The following is an 18,336-nucleotide window of genomic DNA, read 5'->3' on the forward strand; positions in this document are numbered from 1 at the left end:
GCATTTTTTGTAAAACAAATGAGGCGCGGGAGTGCGTGAGGAGCGTAGATAGGTATCCGAGTTTATTAGGGGGAGTAGAGAGAAGATATAGAGACTTAGAGAGAGAGATGGGGGATAGGGTTTCTTGGCAGTTTTTTTTCGCGAAAAAAAAACAAAAGAGTGTTGGCATAGAGTGGATGCACATAGAGCGATGAGGGTTGAAATGGCAACAGACAAATGGAGTGCACCATTCCTCTTGTCACCTCAGACTCTTCGTTCATGCCACAGAACTCCTAGATATACGCTGGTCCGACTAGTTCTTCCCCGGCTTCCGTCCTTTACATGCGCGTCTATCGGTTGTTCGTCTTCCAACAGCGATCGTCGACTTTTTTCTCCGCGCCGTGCGATACCGATCCATCAGTACATCCCTCTTTTCTATCGCGTGTGTTTTGCGTGTGGTCCGCCGCGGACGAATATTGTTGTCTCATCGAGGTCTGTCGCTTCCGTAGGATTTGGAGCTCGATAGGTATGTGTGTGCGTATCTTGTATGGTATGCGGCGCGATGTGGTGAAGTTCTTAATATTAGTAAAGTTAGACTCGGTTTATTTTAACCGCGACACCTTTCATCGTCTTGATAATGTCGTTTGTAACATTGAAACGCGTCGTGTTAAAATAAAAATTTTGCAATGTCTAATTTTACTAATATTAATAACTTCCATCGGAGCGTTTCGTTGCCTTGATAATGTCGTTTGTAACAAATTAAACGCGTCCTGTTAAAATAAAAATATTGCACTGTCTAATTTTACTAATATTAAGAACTTCCCCGGCGTTTCGTTGTCTTGAAAATGTCGTTTGTAACAACGAAATGCGACGTGTTAAAATTAATCCAGTGGAAATATTGCAATGTGTAATGTGTGTGCGTGTTTTTTTCGCGTGTGCATTGCGCTTGCATGTGGCAACCTTCTCCGAATGTGTTCCTTGTGCTTCGGCGGTCTCCTCGTCCTTTGAGGAGCGGCAAGATTGCGGCCTCGTCTGGGAAGAAAAATATATTTCTCAAGGAGTGTCCCGTCTATTCCATCCCTTCCCCGCTCCCCTTCCGTGTGCTCCTTTCTTCTCTCCTGCACCAAAAGCCTCAATCTTTCCCCGCCCCTCATCCGTCACCTCACACCACTCTTCCCCAAAAATGCTCGTCGTTCCTGCCAAGCCTATGACGTGATCTCTGGCTGACCGGAGGGGAGAGTGGAATACGTCGAACAATGAATCACTTAGGTCAGCACAATTCAAATTCAATCTCTGTACAAAGTAGAAGGGCTAGGAGTTGTGTCCCTCGTCAATTATTGTTTGAACGGCTGATTTCGTTTGGAATGCACTATCTAGTCATTGACATTATGGTATTAGAAGTACTAACTATTTGTTTTTTTTTCAAAATTTCGATTAGGTTTTCGGGAGTTGAAGTCAATTCGTAAAATAAGATGAGCTAGGTGTAGCAGGAGTGATTGGTTAAATTTGTGTGCATGGCTACCAATGACAAATAGCCAACGACAATCCATTGTGACGGGTTGAATTTGGTAACGGTGGCTATCCTAATATCCTACGAGTGAAGAAAAAGGGAGACGAATAGATAAAGATTTTTTTAAATATATTACGTCTGAAGATGTCCTTTCGGCAATGCATCTATTTTATTTGGCCGTTTCTGCCAGGCATAGGCATATATTCGTGATATGTCTTGTGACTGAAAAATGAAAATATGGCTATGTTGCAACGTTTCACCGATTTTTAATTGCAATAACCCCGGTATCGGCTATACTGATTTCACTATCCGGTCAATGTTAATACCTGGAATTACCTGTATAATGACTTCTGCATAGTTTCAATCTGGGTCAGCGTAAAAAAATATGTGAAACTATCCTAAGTTGATTTAATTTCATTGCCCATTAGTGTGGTAAGGGTTAATTGAACTGAGCATAATAGCTATCCAGCGATGATTCTTCTGACATCGTATAGACCACACAATCTTCAGCCAGTGGTAACTCACGGGTTCATAGCAATACTCTTAATTTAATAACCTAATTTCGCGACCCATTGGATCTCAGCGCGTGCCGCTCACTGACTGCGATTGGCCCTGATCGCGGAATAGACGACAGCGGCAGGAGGTCCCCGGAGTAGGGGAACTAGCTTCGATCCCGTACTCCGGCAAATGGGAGCAGATGGCAAACCCTAGGCGAGCGCACCGTTCCTCGAAGTTTGAAGAACTCCTTGATGCTGTTCCTAGAATGATAGTGATACATTTCTCTATTATATATTTGATCATAGAAGGAGTTAATATTTCCATAGATCTTGGAAACCAATCTCAAATTAGTCAATTGCACTATAAAGATCGTAATTTAAAATATTAGATATGAAAATGTTTGAGTGGAAATCAGATTTTGTTGCTGCATTTATGTCCCACGATAAAATTAGTTTAAATGATAGAGCAATTTGCGCATTGGCTAATTATCCATCTGTAGCCAGTTTTTCTTTTCCGTGTCAGGAGTGGGTGGCCTACTACACTGATATATATTTATGCTACTTATCTGGTAAGAAGAGTTACTTTCTATAACAATGGAATGAACATCTGAAGCACACTGTCATATGTCAGCAAAATCATCTTGAAATTTTAGTATGGTCAAATTCGACGGGAACCGACAAGGTTTTGTTGCATAGCTATAGTATGTGTTCATTAAAATGAGTTTGCTTCGCAGTAGTTGCGATTTAATTTTACGAGTGGCTTAATATCTCTTTTATATAATTTTTATGAAAAATTAGGCTATAATACTAGGTCACCAGCATTTAAACGTTAGCTTTTTAGCGCTGTGTATTGGTTTTGCATTAATATTTTTGTTGGTCGCCTCCGATCACGCCGTGATAAGCGTAAATTAATTGAACCCTGGCCAATTCAAGGATGAGAAACCTGTGTACCTACAGCCCTCACTCGAAAGCTTAACTTCAAGACCCTCCGTAAAATGCCAGACGTCCTTGGAGTAAGCTGTTGGACAACTAGTCCTTGAATGCACTGGTTCGACTCTCAAGACAGACATGCTATGGATTGCATGCCTTGTCTCTCACATTGCCCGACTTATTCCTGTTTTTTTGTGGGGTCTCCGGAACGTTAAAATATTTTCATCATTTCAAGCAAATTTGGAGCTTTCCTTCAGTACTTTGTGGGAACTCTGCAAATTTGAACCCATCTACGGTATAATAAATCTCTACGTGTTTCATTGTTTTAAAATTGCATATTTAAAAATATTATGAACACATATTGTTCGAATTAGATTATGTAGTCCATTTAATTTTCTGTGTCAATCTGAATGGGACTCTTTAGTATTTTTGGAATTCTCCAATGCAATATTTAATCAATGAATGCGTATGGATGAATGCTTAATAATTTTTAAATGGTTTTCTCATTGAATAAAATCGTTCAAAATTCCATTTTCATTGGTGAGAGGGTGAACGCTTAACAACAATTAGGTGATTCAAAAAGGAAAAGCTTTTCTATGGTTTACATAAAACATAGGATTTTATATAGACAGTGAGAATGATTGATGAGAGTGAGTGATTATATTATTTCTTTTTAATACGGCTACGGCTGAATTTAGTACCATCTTAACTAGTTAAGAAGGTACTAAATTCATTTCTATTAATACGTAGGAATTACAGTCATCCTATATTGCATTATGACTTAAATATATAACCCCATTTATTTCATTTGAAGAACCTTTCATTGAGAACCTGCGTTGATGATAGGTATAATTTACTTATCTCCAAAAGGAACGCCAAAGGAGTGACAGACCGCTGATAATATTATCGATGTTTCACTCGTATCATTATTATTTTAATATTATCAACTAGTATTGGTGCCTTTCTCCTTTTATAGGATATGCCACTGCTTCATTTTGGTTTATAATTGCAAGTTTTGACAGAAGTTATGTAGCTGTTATCTAGGATCAACACATTTTTATCTTACTCGATCCTATAGAATACGGTTAAATGGCGATATAAACTTTTATTAACCTATTTCAAATTTTTTCCCAGGCAAAATTCACGGAAATTTCTGTATCATTCGGAATAGGTTGGTTTAAATCAGATATAGGTGTCACGTATTTGTTTCATTAAAGATAAAATTAATTGTGGCGGTCGATCCTTGTGGACTTCCATTATTATCACCGATTGGTTTATGAATTTTGCAATTAAAAACATAACTGGAAATATTGAAATATCATAGACTGCATTTTTTATTTACTTCCATAATTTTCAAAAATATTTACCAAATGCTCTCACTCTATTCCTGATACAGTATTAAGTGAAAATATGACTGCACTATTAAGTACGCCACCGACGTTTTGATGGTCAAAATTCTCCTCATGTCAAGTTCGCAGATCAAATTAACAAAAACACTTGTTTTACCGGTGTAAATAAATAATGTACCATATGCTATTCTATAGGTTCCTTTAATCCCAGTATCTTTGAGAGCAACGGAAATGTTTTGCGTATGAATTTCCATTGCTTAAATTTACATAAGAAGTGAATGTATTTGAATATAAGCTAATTGAAAACGTAAAGGCATTCTTCAACTCTGGAAAGTTTTATTCTTCAACCGGTTCAACGCCGACGATTTTAATATACGGATTGAAGGGATGAATCTTGGAATTACTCTCGTGGTACAATTAGTTCCTTATTAATTTATACAGAGTCTATGTTAAAATCAATTAAAAAATTGAAACCTATTTTGCAAAATTCTGCTTTCACAGTCATTCTTGCCGAAAAAATCTGATGGAAAATCAGTATTAAGACTCCTTAAAGGAAAGTATTTGATGTTGCCCAGTGAGTTTTTGGTATGTATTTCTAATGAAGAAGCTCATACTTAATTTTAGCATATTTAAGCGTTTTCTGCAATTCTTAGTTACACATACAATGGTTGATTCATATAATTTACCTCATATGGAGGATCAGTAAGTCACGATCAGTAAGTTACGAAACTGTGGAGCCAAAAAGTATCCACGTTTGTACAGCGTAAGATTAAGTCATTACAAAAATTAGGATTCTTGTGAAAATACCATTTTAATACTATGGGTTTTGTTACAACAGCTATCATCTGTTTATCAGTATTGGCTGCTAGAAAAACTAGCTAACTAGAATATTCACTTGAAGGATGGAAGTAGACAGTCAATAAAATTGACAAAATTGTTGCTTGCATTTGTTTTTCTCGGTTCTGACAGTCTATATGGAAGTCCTAAACCAATTGAACAAGCTCATTGATTAAATATCAAAGGAGCCAATGCAAATAAATTCTGTTGTTGACGGTAACATAAAATAGAATGGAAATATAATTAAAATTTTTTGCTAACTTAATTAAGACCAGTATCATCGTAGTTTCACCATTTTAAAAATGTATGTATGTAGAATATCAATGCTTGACGAGGTAATTTCATGATGAATGAATGGAATTTTGTGAAGCATAATTTACGATTGCGGTAATGTTTTTCTTAGTAATTTATTGATTTTTATATATCTGTCGTTGATATAGTACCTAACTTCCTTTTCCCCTAAATTTAAACCGCATATCTACTTTTCTCAGCGGTGTGGTTGTCATGCGTTGAAATGAAATGAGAGCGTTGAAACGATTTCCGTTGCAAAATGGCGGATATTTTGGGAGCAACGCGTCGCACAAAACGAGTTTGAATGGCGTCCAACTTGAACTTGTCTTCGGCGGAGCAGAAATGAGCGAATTAAACACATTAGAAGTATTTAGGTATAAATATTCGTTTAATTAGTATTTCTATCATGTAATCCTTTATCATGGATTTCCTTATTTCGTGTTCATCATATTTGCAGATGCCAGGGGTAAATTTGTCTTGGGAATGAAATCTGGTAATTTTTGTACAAATATGCCCAACGTATTCGATATTGTATAAACATAACAATTTCCATTTCATCTATCCTATGATCTTTTCTCCCCGATTGAATCAATTTATAAATTAAACGTGAATAAAGATTAAAGAATCATTAAACGGATTTAGTTTAATTAAACCGGCGACTTAACCAATACGTTTTTTGCTGTTAATAGTATTTAGCAACAGGAAGGTGTTATTGTCACTTTTTGCGCATTGGAATCTTCATCTGGCGGTCTAACGCCTCTGAAGCATTGGATGCCTGAATCAGGAGCCATCTTGCGACAGAATCTAGATTCTACGGTGGATCAATACCATGTAGCTCTTGTAGATTTTCAATTTTTTTGAGGTAGGATGTATGGAAGGACAATTCTTAAGGACGATTTAAAGATAGCCTAAAATATTCTTATTTACAATTATTTATTTATATTATATTCTTATTTGCAAAAATTACGCAGATATAGCGGCATGAATTCATGTTTTTAAGGGTACCATTTTTATGAGATATCCGATTTTCAATTAGGTTTTAGTGTTATGGACTTATGGAATATTATTTTATACCGACTGAATATGACGCCAGCAAAGAGTTGAGTAATTTGCATTGTGGGTCAAGTTTCATCTCGGTAAATTTTCTCCAGACTTGCTTTGCATATTTATCTTCTTATTCCATGTTTACCTACTTCTATTTGTGAAATATGTCCATTTCACCACTAATACAAGCAATGTTGAACTTAATCTATTCTTCAATTTGTGACTCATTCACGCATTATCGGAATTATTTTCTCCCGAAATCTTCAAGTTTTCGGGAACGTTAATCATTTTTAGTTTTTACGCAAGGAAAAATTCTGCTGCTGAAAGAATCCTGCAAAGCCAATTTAGCAATAAAAAATGCTCCATTTCAACGGGTGATATGAACAATTTTGGTTAATAGCGGATGTTTAAAATAAGAGAATGACAGCGGGGCACATTTATTTTCGAGAAAGGAGTAGACTATCGAAAAAAATGGCGTCCGTATTACAATTGGCTAAGCAAGCCGCACTAAATAACCCATGTATTTGACTGAGAAATGACATAACCTGAATTATCTATCACTAAAATTTAAAATAAAACCATAAAGAATTAAATTTATTGTCATTCTTTGGAAAAAATGCTAAATTACATTAATTTTCCCATATTGCATAATTGTTTAACTTACATTGCATTATAATCAATAGAATAGGCTCGATGATAACAGTTAGGCATAAGGAATCAACGCTTGAAAACGAAATTGCGCTTTGGATTAGAAAACAGCAAAATGTACGCAATCGATATGTCTGGAGCAGAAAGTAGTGGCAGGAATCCTGCAACACATGGCGTGTTTTAGAGGAGCGAAACAAAAAAAATAATCACTTGCGTCTGGTCTGGGTATCTTCGATCGTTGTCTGCGTGTTGTTTGGTTAGTGGCGGTTAGATTACGTAAATATTCATCATACATCAGGAGAAATACATGGTCAATAGCTGGTAAATATTCAAATTACGAGTTTAAACCCGATGGAGCATTACGCCGTAGTGACCATAATTTTTTCTTATGCGTTGATGGGATTGAGCTTTGAGAGATAAAATGAATTGGACATCTGAGTAACCGCACTGCAAATGATTTTTTTAGCTGAAAACACCGTTATTATAGCATTTACACTTACTTTTTAATTTTGAGCTCGGATTTAGAGTCCCCCTGAAATCAATATAGCAATTATTGATTCATAATATTCTTCTTTCTTTCGCACTTCGATTCAAAAATTCGAAATCTAAGTCGGACTAATAGATAAATATTAAAAAATAAAGGACGTACCTTTATAATTTGGCCAGCGATTACCTTTAGGGTTACCTAAAATGCCAGTTTATTTGGAATGGTATTTCACGGAGTGAGAATTTCGTAACGATTTTCAGCAATGGTTTAAATCATTTTAATTTTGTGGTCAGTGAAAACTTGAGAAAACGTGCATATATAAAATATATTTATTTTACCTTCTCTCTTGGATTCCTTTAAATTAATTATTTAATCATTAACAATTCGCTAAAAGAACTGTATTTACATGGGTCCGTGATGACTACACCAACTTTGTGTTGCGCATGTATCTCTAGTCTTGCCTCAGAAATAATACAATCCTCAAAATATATGTATTCTTTTTTGAAATGCTATTGTAGTTTATTTTATGGGATTTATTGTGTCGAATAATTAGGATATGCAGTAATTAATCATCTGAATTTGATGCCTAAATAGCTTTACCGCCTACTGATGCTTCAGATTAGTAAATAGCCGAGTCGTCAAAATCGTCGACTAATTTTATATTTGCGTCGAAAATTCACTATATGGATTGGCTTCCCGCGATATCCATTTGTCCTGTGATAACATTTCTTCTTCGCCCTTGCTTATTATTACTGAAGTCATTTTCTTTTTAAATTCACCTAATTTATTCTACTGCTTTGAAGTCTACGCTGTCCATTTTCCTGTCATTTTTATCTGAGACTGCAATTACTTCGACCAAAATTATCTGTAAAGTGAAAATTGTGATATCCTTTTACATGACACGTCTAATTTGATTTATTAGGTTTCCCCTTGATTCCAATTTCTGGTATGGTTAGCTGTTAAATAGGTAATGAGGTATGGAAAGAGTGTATTGAGTGTGTATAGGTACCTAGTCTTGCAGCACCTACTTTCTTTCTCTTGCTTTTTTCTAAAGACTGCATACGTCAATTTCTCTATGACGAGCCTTTCATTATTCCAAAAAATCTCTTCCCTTTCTTTCAAGTGAAAATACATTTTTGAAATATAACTAATAACTTCAGGCTTCACTTTGTGAAACCTCTCCGTATTGGAAGTTATATTTCCTTTCTTCCAATACATTTTTGACGAAATATTATGTTTTTCATTTTTTGATTTGATCCGGTTGAATCATCACAAAGCTAGTGGTTATTGCGTGATATTCGATAATATGAGTAATGGTGGATTTTCCCGTTGTTTAAATGTTATACCAAATTAATATCTTGTGTAACATGTAAGAAATCAGTAAAACACAATGTCAATGGAATTAGCCAGTACTCATTGGCCATAATGCTCAAACCTTAATGTGAATGATGTTATTTATTAAAATTTGTCTTGCTGGAAATTATTGAAAAAAGTAGTATTTTAATAAAAAAAAGCCCTAGATTATGGGAAACAATCCGTAAATTAGAGGTAAAACGAAATTACTTGTTGTAACTCTCATGAATATTTATATTTTTTAAATTTTAACAGCCGATACAAATGATAACGTAGAAATAAGTCCAATAGTTGAAAGTTCGAATCTTTAAGAAGTATCACTAAAATTTGAGAGATCAAATCAAATAGGTAGTGAGGTAGAAATAGTGTATTGAGTGTGTATTCCTAGTCCTGCCGCACCTACTTTCTTCCTCTTGCTTTTTTCTAAAGAAAGCTTCGTCAATTTCTATTAGACGAGCCTTTTATTTGTCCTACAAAATCTCTTTCCTTTCTTTCTAATGAAACTCCATTTTTGCCGAAATATTCACTTGAACTGAATGAGGGGAGATACAATATCTGTAGGCAAACACACTTTGTGCCAAATCTATTATACATAATTTCATAAGGAGGACGAAACTACGTATCTTCGTAGCTTAGACAGCTGTCATAAAATTGATTAATTTTTTTGGATTCATTTTTAACATGTGTTTTGCACGAATAGGTTGCAAATATATTAATTCAAAACATTTCATACTATGGTAAATGCTGGAGAAAAGCATTATTCCGATAGCCCTCCGTATTTTAATATTTTTAACATTTGGTATCCACTGTTGCTAGAACTAGAAGAAAATCAATTAAAACTAACTAATGTCAATCTAGTAGCCAAAAAAGATGAAATTGATTTCATCAAATCTAAAGAAGAGAGTACAAGTTCAAAGACCAATGCTTTAGATTTATACGTTCAGTTTATAATTTCATTTTTATTAAACAGAGAAATAAGTACTTTTATTGAGTCTTGGCTTTTCTTGGAACTCACCCAGTTGTTACGATTTCAAACTTGTCTTTTGAGAGTGGTATTCTTCTTTGGTGAAACTATATTTGGAGTTGAATACATCAGAGTATTATAACAGGTAAAAAGGATAATTTGGAGACATTATAATGAGAGAAATAGAGGGTGTGCCATTGAAATATCAGTAAAATTAGCATCTTTGTGAAACGTTATCAATGTACATTAATTAGTAGTAGAATACATGCTTAAGAGCTAATTTTGAAACAAAAATGTGAAAACGATCGCAAGTTAATATCATGGATACGCTGGAAAGGATTGAAGCATTTCAACCTTGAGCAAATTCTGTTCCTGTCAATTTTGCTGGACAATGTATTTAACCAGGCCCATAAAATTGATTTTGGCGGATTCCTATTCCATCTCAGTATATGTTTTAGCGAGAACAATTATGAATACCTAATTCATGTAATTCAACTTAGGCTATCAATTTGCCGATGCATGAGAATGGGGAATTGATAAAAAGCAGTGAAATACATGTATTCACAAGGAACGAATTATCATTGATTTGTGCACTTTTTACCTCCAGGTTATTAGTTTCGTGAATATCATTGATTTATGGTAGTATATTTGCAAAGATGCAGCCTCTAGGTCGAGTTCAAAGTAAAGAAAACGATATTTGAAAGCAGAATTAATAGAAAATTAGTCGTTAGGTTTTATTAATATGAGAGCAAAAGTCCAAGATCAATAGATTAAATTTATGCATTCAGTTTATAAATCAATTTTTATTAGACGGAGAATTAAGTACTTTATTGAGTCTTGGCTTCAACATTTTAGTACACCTAATAAATTTATACAAGACAATGGCTACAATAAAATTATAAGGCCAGTATTTATCACGTGGTATTGCTAGTAACATAACCTTAAATCAAAGTAAAGTCTCCATATAACACGTATTGAATATTTAGTTTGAATTTACCAAGATGCTCACCAATGGTGAATAATTGTTCCTCAGGCAATAAAATTTTCCCAGCTAACCCCCTAACAAAGTAAATTTTTATGTCATTTCCACTCTATAATTTCATTAGCTTGGCGTGCTCAAATTTATTCTAACTGATCATAGCCTGTTAAAAAATAATATCGGTCAAAGAGATGCCGTTCTGACAAATATCTCTATGATCTCTTTGCAGATGAAATATTTTTTCCTGTGATTCATGTAACACGCGTTTGAAAGAGAAACTAAAAGAGCTTCAGATCTGATTGGATAGGGGTCATTCGCAAAAAATAGGATTTTCATAAACAAATAGTTCTTTGGCCTAATTTAAGGAAGTATTTTTGTTATAAGATATTTGAGCTGCAGCTAATGTGTTTGCCTATAAAATCCCATTAAAACTTTTGGAGCTAAATAAGATATTTTGTAAAATATATTCGAATATCAGTGAACGATTAATTTAATGAAAGTGTCATTGCTTTTAGTTGCACGACGAGTATTTTTCGTCAACTTAATGGTCATTAAAAGCCACCCATGCATAATTTCCTCTGCTCATTGGAGAAATATTATCGGCTGCCGTCAAAGTTAGCTTTACTCAGATGATAAATAAAAGGTGTAAGTGATGAACGAAGATAAACAACCTCTGAGAATTTTCACAGAGGTTACTTAACTCCATTCAGCATGAATTTTCGCCAAAAAAGATCCGAATCCATCGAGTTCATCGGTTTTAGTGATCCTTACTTTGAACCGAGTTAAGGTATCAGCTGATTACTTTATTTGCAAATTTCTGTCTTGGGAGACAAGTGAGTACAGACTAATTCGAAGTATAAGTCATCCTATACTGTGAAGTCGGAGGCAAAGGTAATGGTTGAATACACAAACGTAGATAAAACTTAACGATGGACCTCTCTGAATATGTAAGGACATAGATGAAAAAAATTTGAAACCCCTTTTAATTATAAAATGCTCCATTCAGTGAATCTCGAAGTTTGAGATTCTATGATAAATTTATGATGATATTTTAGGTTATAAAGAAAAAACTAAAAATCCAATAAATAAAGAAAATTTATATATAAGTTAAAACTAGGTGATAATGATCGTGGGCAAAGCTATGGGTAGTGAAATATTTTCATCTCAGTAACATATTTTTATTATCGAGACAGACTAATGGTGAAATATATGCCTCGTGTAACGGAATAGGTAGATATTCAGCATTTTCGATGATTTCATGGGCGATGGAAAAAAGGCTTACCTATCAAATTATTATATTAAGTAGCTTTTGTTTGTAAAATGTCCGTTGCTTACAAAATTTCCCTTCCAAGGCTATCTAATTTATATCCATGAAAAGGAATAAAAATTTTGCACACCGACCCCATAATGTTTTCACATTAAATGTGAAAAGATATCGTTGATGAAAAACGACCAAACGAAATACGCTGTGGGAATCGTATTTGTCATTTGTCTCACACATGGCTTGTACCTCACCCATATTCTGTTGGTGAATTTTTTACTCATAGCATTGATGATACAAAATTTCATTGCCTGCGATTTCTCTTTTTTATTATTGTACAATCTTTTCTTCTGACGAGGTCTCTGTATTTCTAAAATATACTATTGACCCATAATATAATAATAATAATCATACAATGCTGCTATCGAAAGGTTATAAATTAAAAGAAAAAATGGTTGTAGATGTTTAATACGCATTAAGAACCTAAATTACAGAATTGTAGATAAATTTAGAAATTACTTCTTCCAAAAAATCGAGACGAGTAGCCTCTATAAGTCAGTCATAAAAAATAATGATAAAGGAACACCACTTCAGCTTAATGTCAGAGAAAAATCAATAGATGTAGAAAAAATAGAGGAGCTAGAAGAAACATGGCGAAGCAAGCAGTTACATGGGATACATCACAATTTCCTTCATCAGGAATGCGTAGACACCTCACTATCAAATGCCTGGATAAAAAGAGGAGAGCTATATAAGGAAACGGAGGGGACAATGGTAGCTATTCAGGAAAAAATAATTGGTACAAAAACTATAGGAAATCTATAATCAAAGACGGAAGCATATTAAATGACCTATGCTGTAAATGTAATGCAAAGAGTAGGCGATAGAGCACATAATTAGCAGGTGTACGAATCTGGTTGGTAATGAATACACCAAAAGACACAATAATCTCTGCAAAATTATTTATTTAGAAATAGCATATGTTACCGGATTAAAATTGGATCATGAACCATATTACCTGTTCATCCCTGCTACAGTTCTGGAAAATGAAAATTACAAATTATACTGGGACAACACAATTCACACAGACAAACCTGTTCAGCATAACAGACCGGGCATAACAGTTCCAGCTGACCACAACCTTAAGAAGAAATACGAGGAAAAGAAACAAAAATATCAAGACCTCGCAGGGCAAATAAAAACTATCTGGAAACAGGACGTGGTCACCATCATCCCCATAGTAATATCATCAACAGGAATAATACTTTCATCACTTAAATTTGGAATTGAACAATTGAAAATTAAAAGAAATACAAAATATAACATTCAAAAATCTGTAATACCGGATACATGTAGAACAGTTAGATTGTGTTTAAATGAATTGTAACTTGAGGCAGTGTTTGGGCAAGGTCCGACACTGGCCGGCCTCCAAGTAAATCTTGTGGAAAAATAGATAATAATAATATTATTAATTATAATAATAATGGTGCCTTGGAGGAAACCTTGCCAAGTTTTCTTGGGCATTGCGGAAGCATTATCGTGACAGTAGCAAGAGGTAATGCCTATGGGACTGCATAGAAGATGCCAAATTCCATCCCATAGAAGGCTGATTTCTGTCGTCATTTCGGTCGCATTTTGATCGGTTTTCAAAAATGTCCGCGACGCGGTGATGAGTGCAATGCGATCCACTTTCTTTCGATATTTTGATGTAAAATGTTTGCAATTTCAAGGATTAGTATTGAAAAGTTATGAATGTGATAGATCACATCATCATGTATTATATACGTTTTTGTTATCACCCTTAATTATACCTTATTTCTCCGTGAAATTCGGATCAATTTGTCCATCAGCGACACGAATGATGACTTTTGTAAACCCATTCAAATGCGCGGTGGGTGGAAACAAATTTAGAGAACGTCTTAGGATCCTCTTTTGCAATATTCGAGGGTGATAGACTCAGCCGAGGGAGCCATGTGTCGGTGGCGGCCTGATGCTTTGGCTCCGGTTCGGGTTACGGTTGCGCGGGGATGGTTTCGCGGAGAGGTGTGTTGGACATTTATTCTCTCCCCCGGATCATCCAACTCCGCTTCCTGTCACCGCTTCTGATGGATATCGATCTGCGAGCTATAAATGTCACGAACTTTCCCCCACTCTCCCTCGCATCGAATCGGTCCCTTCACGATTTTGAACTAAACCACCCTCATCCCAACCCCTCTCGTTTCCCTCCATCGTTTCCCCCCACCCTTTCTTCTCCATCCGTCACAAGCATACCCCTTACCCCAGTCACGTGACATTTCCCGCGAAGCTACCCTACCCACATCTCTTTTTTTTTTATTAATTGGAAAAAATGCACACGTACTGTAACCCCTTTCAACTCTAGTCCCCGGCCGTCCTCAACCCCCGCCCGCCTCTCAAACGCGCGATCAAAATTGATTACTTTGGCGTAATTACGCGGGAATCCTCCAACAACCCTCTTTAAATTTTGCAACTCTTTTGTCGATAATGTCGCAGCTGTCTTGGGATGAAGCCTATGTACGGGCCGTTGAGTTTCCGTAGTGAATGATTATGAGGCTAATCAATTTGTTGGAGCTTTCGTGGACCATGTGATACAATTAAATGGTTCCCTGGGCAATTATTGGCCAACTAGGGCATTTTCTGATGAATCTCTTCATTAGGTGAAGCTTTGATTGGTGGTTACATTGTTTCTCTGAGTAAGATTTTAACTTTCGAGGAAAACTTTCGTCCTACTTGTTAGATTTCTTCATCTGAAAGGATGGGTGAGATTAAGTAATTTCAAAATCAAAATGGTTTTGCGCATAAATTACTGGAATTGATCATCTTATTATCTGATTTTTAATTGTATTTTAAGTTCTTCATGTTGTTACTTGCTTTACCAAAATTTAGTTCATTCACTTCTATCATAATATTCTTTCAAGAGTAAGTGGTATGTCACATTGATCAATATTCATTATGCCGTAATAAGTTATTCAGATCAAAATAATTATTAGGAATGTACAATTTTCATTTCATGAGATAACGATGAAAGTATGCAAAATAATGTAATTGGTATCGGAGTACTTTAGAGCCATTGGAGTTTCTTTGGGCCAAGATGAAGTCAAATATCAAATGGAAGCACAATCCCTACCTGAAAACGAGGAACCATCGCGTTTACCTTTGATAAACTCGATTGTTTCTGGCTTTACTTTGTGAAAATCCATTCTGATGATGTCACCTCTGCGACGAAACCGGTCGTATTGAATGAATCGTGTGAAAAAGTGCCATAACTTTTTATTGTTTTACCTTTGATGCCTATTTTTGAAGTGAGTAAGGAGGGAAATTTTATAATCATAAACCAAATCCTTCAAGCTGTATTTGTCTTTTTGGTACACATTTCATATCATTCGAATTATTTCGAACCCTTGGAATTGCATACTTTTTTTATGCTTTACTTTATTTCTTAAACCTTAGGTGCCTACTCAGTCTGTTCTCATACACTCAAAAACTCTAGTTAATGATAACTCTATTTTAACTAGATACATTCATTGATATCTCTTTGAATTAGATTGGATTACAGCTTCATTGTAAATAAGAAAATTTGCGACTGAAAAATTGGAATGAGATCCAAAAGCCTTGCAATTTTTCTTTATTGAAAAACTTTCATTGTTCTCCGTCGTTTGCTTTTCTTTATTGAATGCTAATCAAAAAATAGGCGTGGGCTGAAATTGGTGCAATAAATTTTCCATTGCGTCCTTTATATTTTTTCGCTTAGAAAGCAGGGATGGGCATGATTCGTCTTCATGAATCACGAATCATGATTCGCGAATCACAAACTGTGATTCGTGATTCGGATCATTTTTTTTTTCGTGATTCGTGAACCGTGAGTCGACTCTTTTTTTACTAGTTGAGGTGATTCGTGAGTCGAATATTTGTGATGCAGCTCACGATTCACTGACGAATCACGAATTAATTTCACTGCTGTATACGTACAAGTCAGAAGTGCAACCACTCGGATAATTCAAAAATATATTTTGCACTGTAAATTCGTTCAAATGTGACTTTCAATTGTTTTGAACAAGATGACAAGATAGAAATGAAATTTGAAAATAGCAAGGCACAAGTCAAAGAAAATGTCAAGAAGGCAGTCTGGAGAAATGGCCAGTACCAGTAAGTTGTTATTGCAGTTTATGCTTACCTATAATTCTTACTCTACTTTTATTAATCATTTCACTAATTCAAATTCGTAAACACAACAAAGTGATTTTTATAATAGAATTCGTGTCATTTCAGGTGAGGTAAATCATGGTCTTAGTGATAACGTTGCTGAAGGTGGTACCAATTACCGTGCCCCATCGAATTTAATTTTTGATGGAAAATTTTTCCAAATTGTAAGTCAATCTGAGAAATATATTTCTGCCCAATGTCAGCTTTGCTTGCCTGTAAACAAAGTGGTTAAAGGAGTGGTAGGCAGCACTTCAAATTTTACTCGGCATCTTAAAGTACGAAAAAATGATCAACTTTTTATTGACAACAGTATGATTGATTCCAAATTTATTAAAATAATGCATCATCATTGCTTTTTAGTTGGTTCACAACGCATTACAAAGTTATAACAAATATAAATCACAGAAGAATGCCAAACGGACTGGTGAAATTCAGCAGAAGAAAATTACTAACTTTGTTTCTTCCAAATGCATGAGAGTGAAAATCAATAATGAAATGCTGAACAAAGATATAATGCACTACATTATTCATAGCATGAAGCCTGTCCGCACTGTGGAAGATGAAAATTTTATGCGAATGTTTCAACGTAAGTTTTCTCAGGCCAGCAAGTGGTTAAGGGAATTTATTGATAATACGATGAACTCTGTGATGGTATTTCTCACATTTCTAATGACGTCCTACATCAACTTTTTTCTAATACACTCTGTTTTTACTTTATGTGCTGATGTATTTTATCCTTTGATAGATATTGATCCTTCGGTTCAGATCATGTCAAGGAGAACAATGGGTCGAAAATTAAACCTCATGTTTGAAAATGTAAACCAAAATTTGGCAAGCAAGTTTACAGAAATTCAATTTATGACTTCTACTGCAGATATTTGGTCCACGAAACATAGAAGCTTCCTTGGTGTCACAGCTCATTGGGTAAATTGTAAAATAATATTATATAAAGCCTTTTGTGGCCTTAGCGTTATTTATTCATTGATCAAATATGCTAACTGATTTATGTTTCCAGATAAATGATGAAACATTGACTCGTGAAAGTGCTGTTTTATCATGTGTTCGATTTAAAGGTACACATGATTACAAGAATATAGCAGACACTCTACTCAATATTTTCGTCAGTTTTGGGTTAAACAATGAGAAAGTTGCCACAATGATTACGGATAATGGGTCTAACTTCGTAAAGGCATTCAAAGAGTTTGGCTGCAGTGAAATAATAAATATAGACAGCGATGGTAATAACTTAAGACAATAATATGATACTATTATTGACGAATTTCTTACAGTACAATTTATGCATAAAAATTCAATGTCTTTGCTGAATCAGTTTTCGTATTGTTTGCAGATTTGCCCATGCATGAAGATGATAGCGACATTGAAGAGCTTTGCATTGATCTGAATTTTGGCTCAATAAATATGGCATGTGAAGATCTAGCAGGAGACAGGTTTTTACCCAAACATTTGCGGTGTTTTTCTCATACATTATCCTTAATTGCAACAACAGATTTAACAAAAATTCTCAAGAACTCTCAATCTTTGGTTAATCGCTTGCACAAATCTGTAATGGCAAAGTGTAGTTATATCTGGAATGCATCACGTAAGCCTAAATCTTCAGAAATTATTACTGAAATTCTTGATTGTAGTCTCGTATACCCTTGCCCTACTCGGTGGAATTCACTGTTTGATGCAGTTTCTCAAATTGTAAAATTGAGGCCAAAAATGAATGATGTGTTACGGAAACTGGACATGAAGCAATTATTCTCTGATACAGAATTTGACTATATGGAAGAATTCATTGCTTGCTTGCGACCAATTGCACAAGCCATTGATGTGCTTCAAAGTGGTAACAGCTGTTTCTATGGACAACTTCTACCCACATTATTTTCAATACGCAAGAAACTTGCGGATCAGCTGGAGAAGCCACTGCTCTATACCTTATATTTAATTCCTGAGTTGTTGACCGCTCTGAACACTCGTTTTGGC

The 18,336-nt window shown here is 35.0% G+C and overlaps 1 long non-coding RNA gene across 1 annotated transcript; it reads left to right on the forward strand.

The window, feature by feature from the left end:
• Positions 1–17,191: 17,191 nt before the first annotated feature.
• On the forward strand, positions 17,192–17,426 carry LOC124174059. The gene is made up of 2 exons (XR_006868850.1): positions 17,192–17,274; positions 17,366–17,426. It is a non-coding gene; the product is annotated as an uncharacterized LOC124174059 (long non-coding RNA).
• The last annotated feature ends 910 nt before the right edge of the window (positions 17,427–18,336 follow it).

This window comes from Ischnura elegans, chromosome 2 (genome assembly GCF_921293095.1).
Source record: "Ischnura elegans chromosome 2, ioIscEleg1.1, whole genome shotgun sequence".
In the NCBI taxonomy this organism is placed as follows: Eukaryota; Metazoa; Arthropoda; class Insecta; order Odonata; family Coenagrionidae; genus Ischnura; species Ischnura elegans.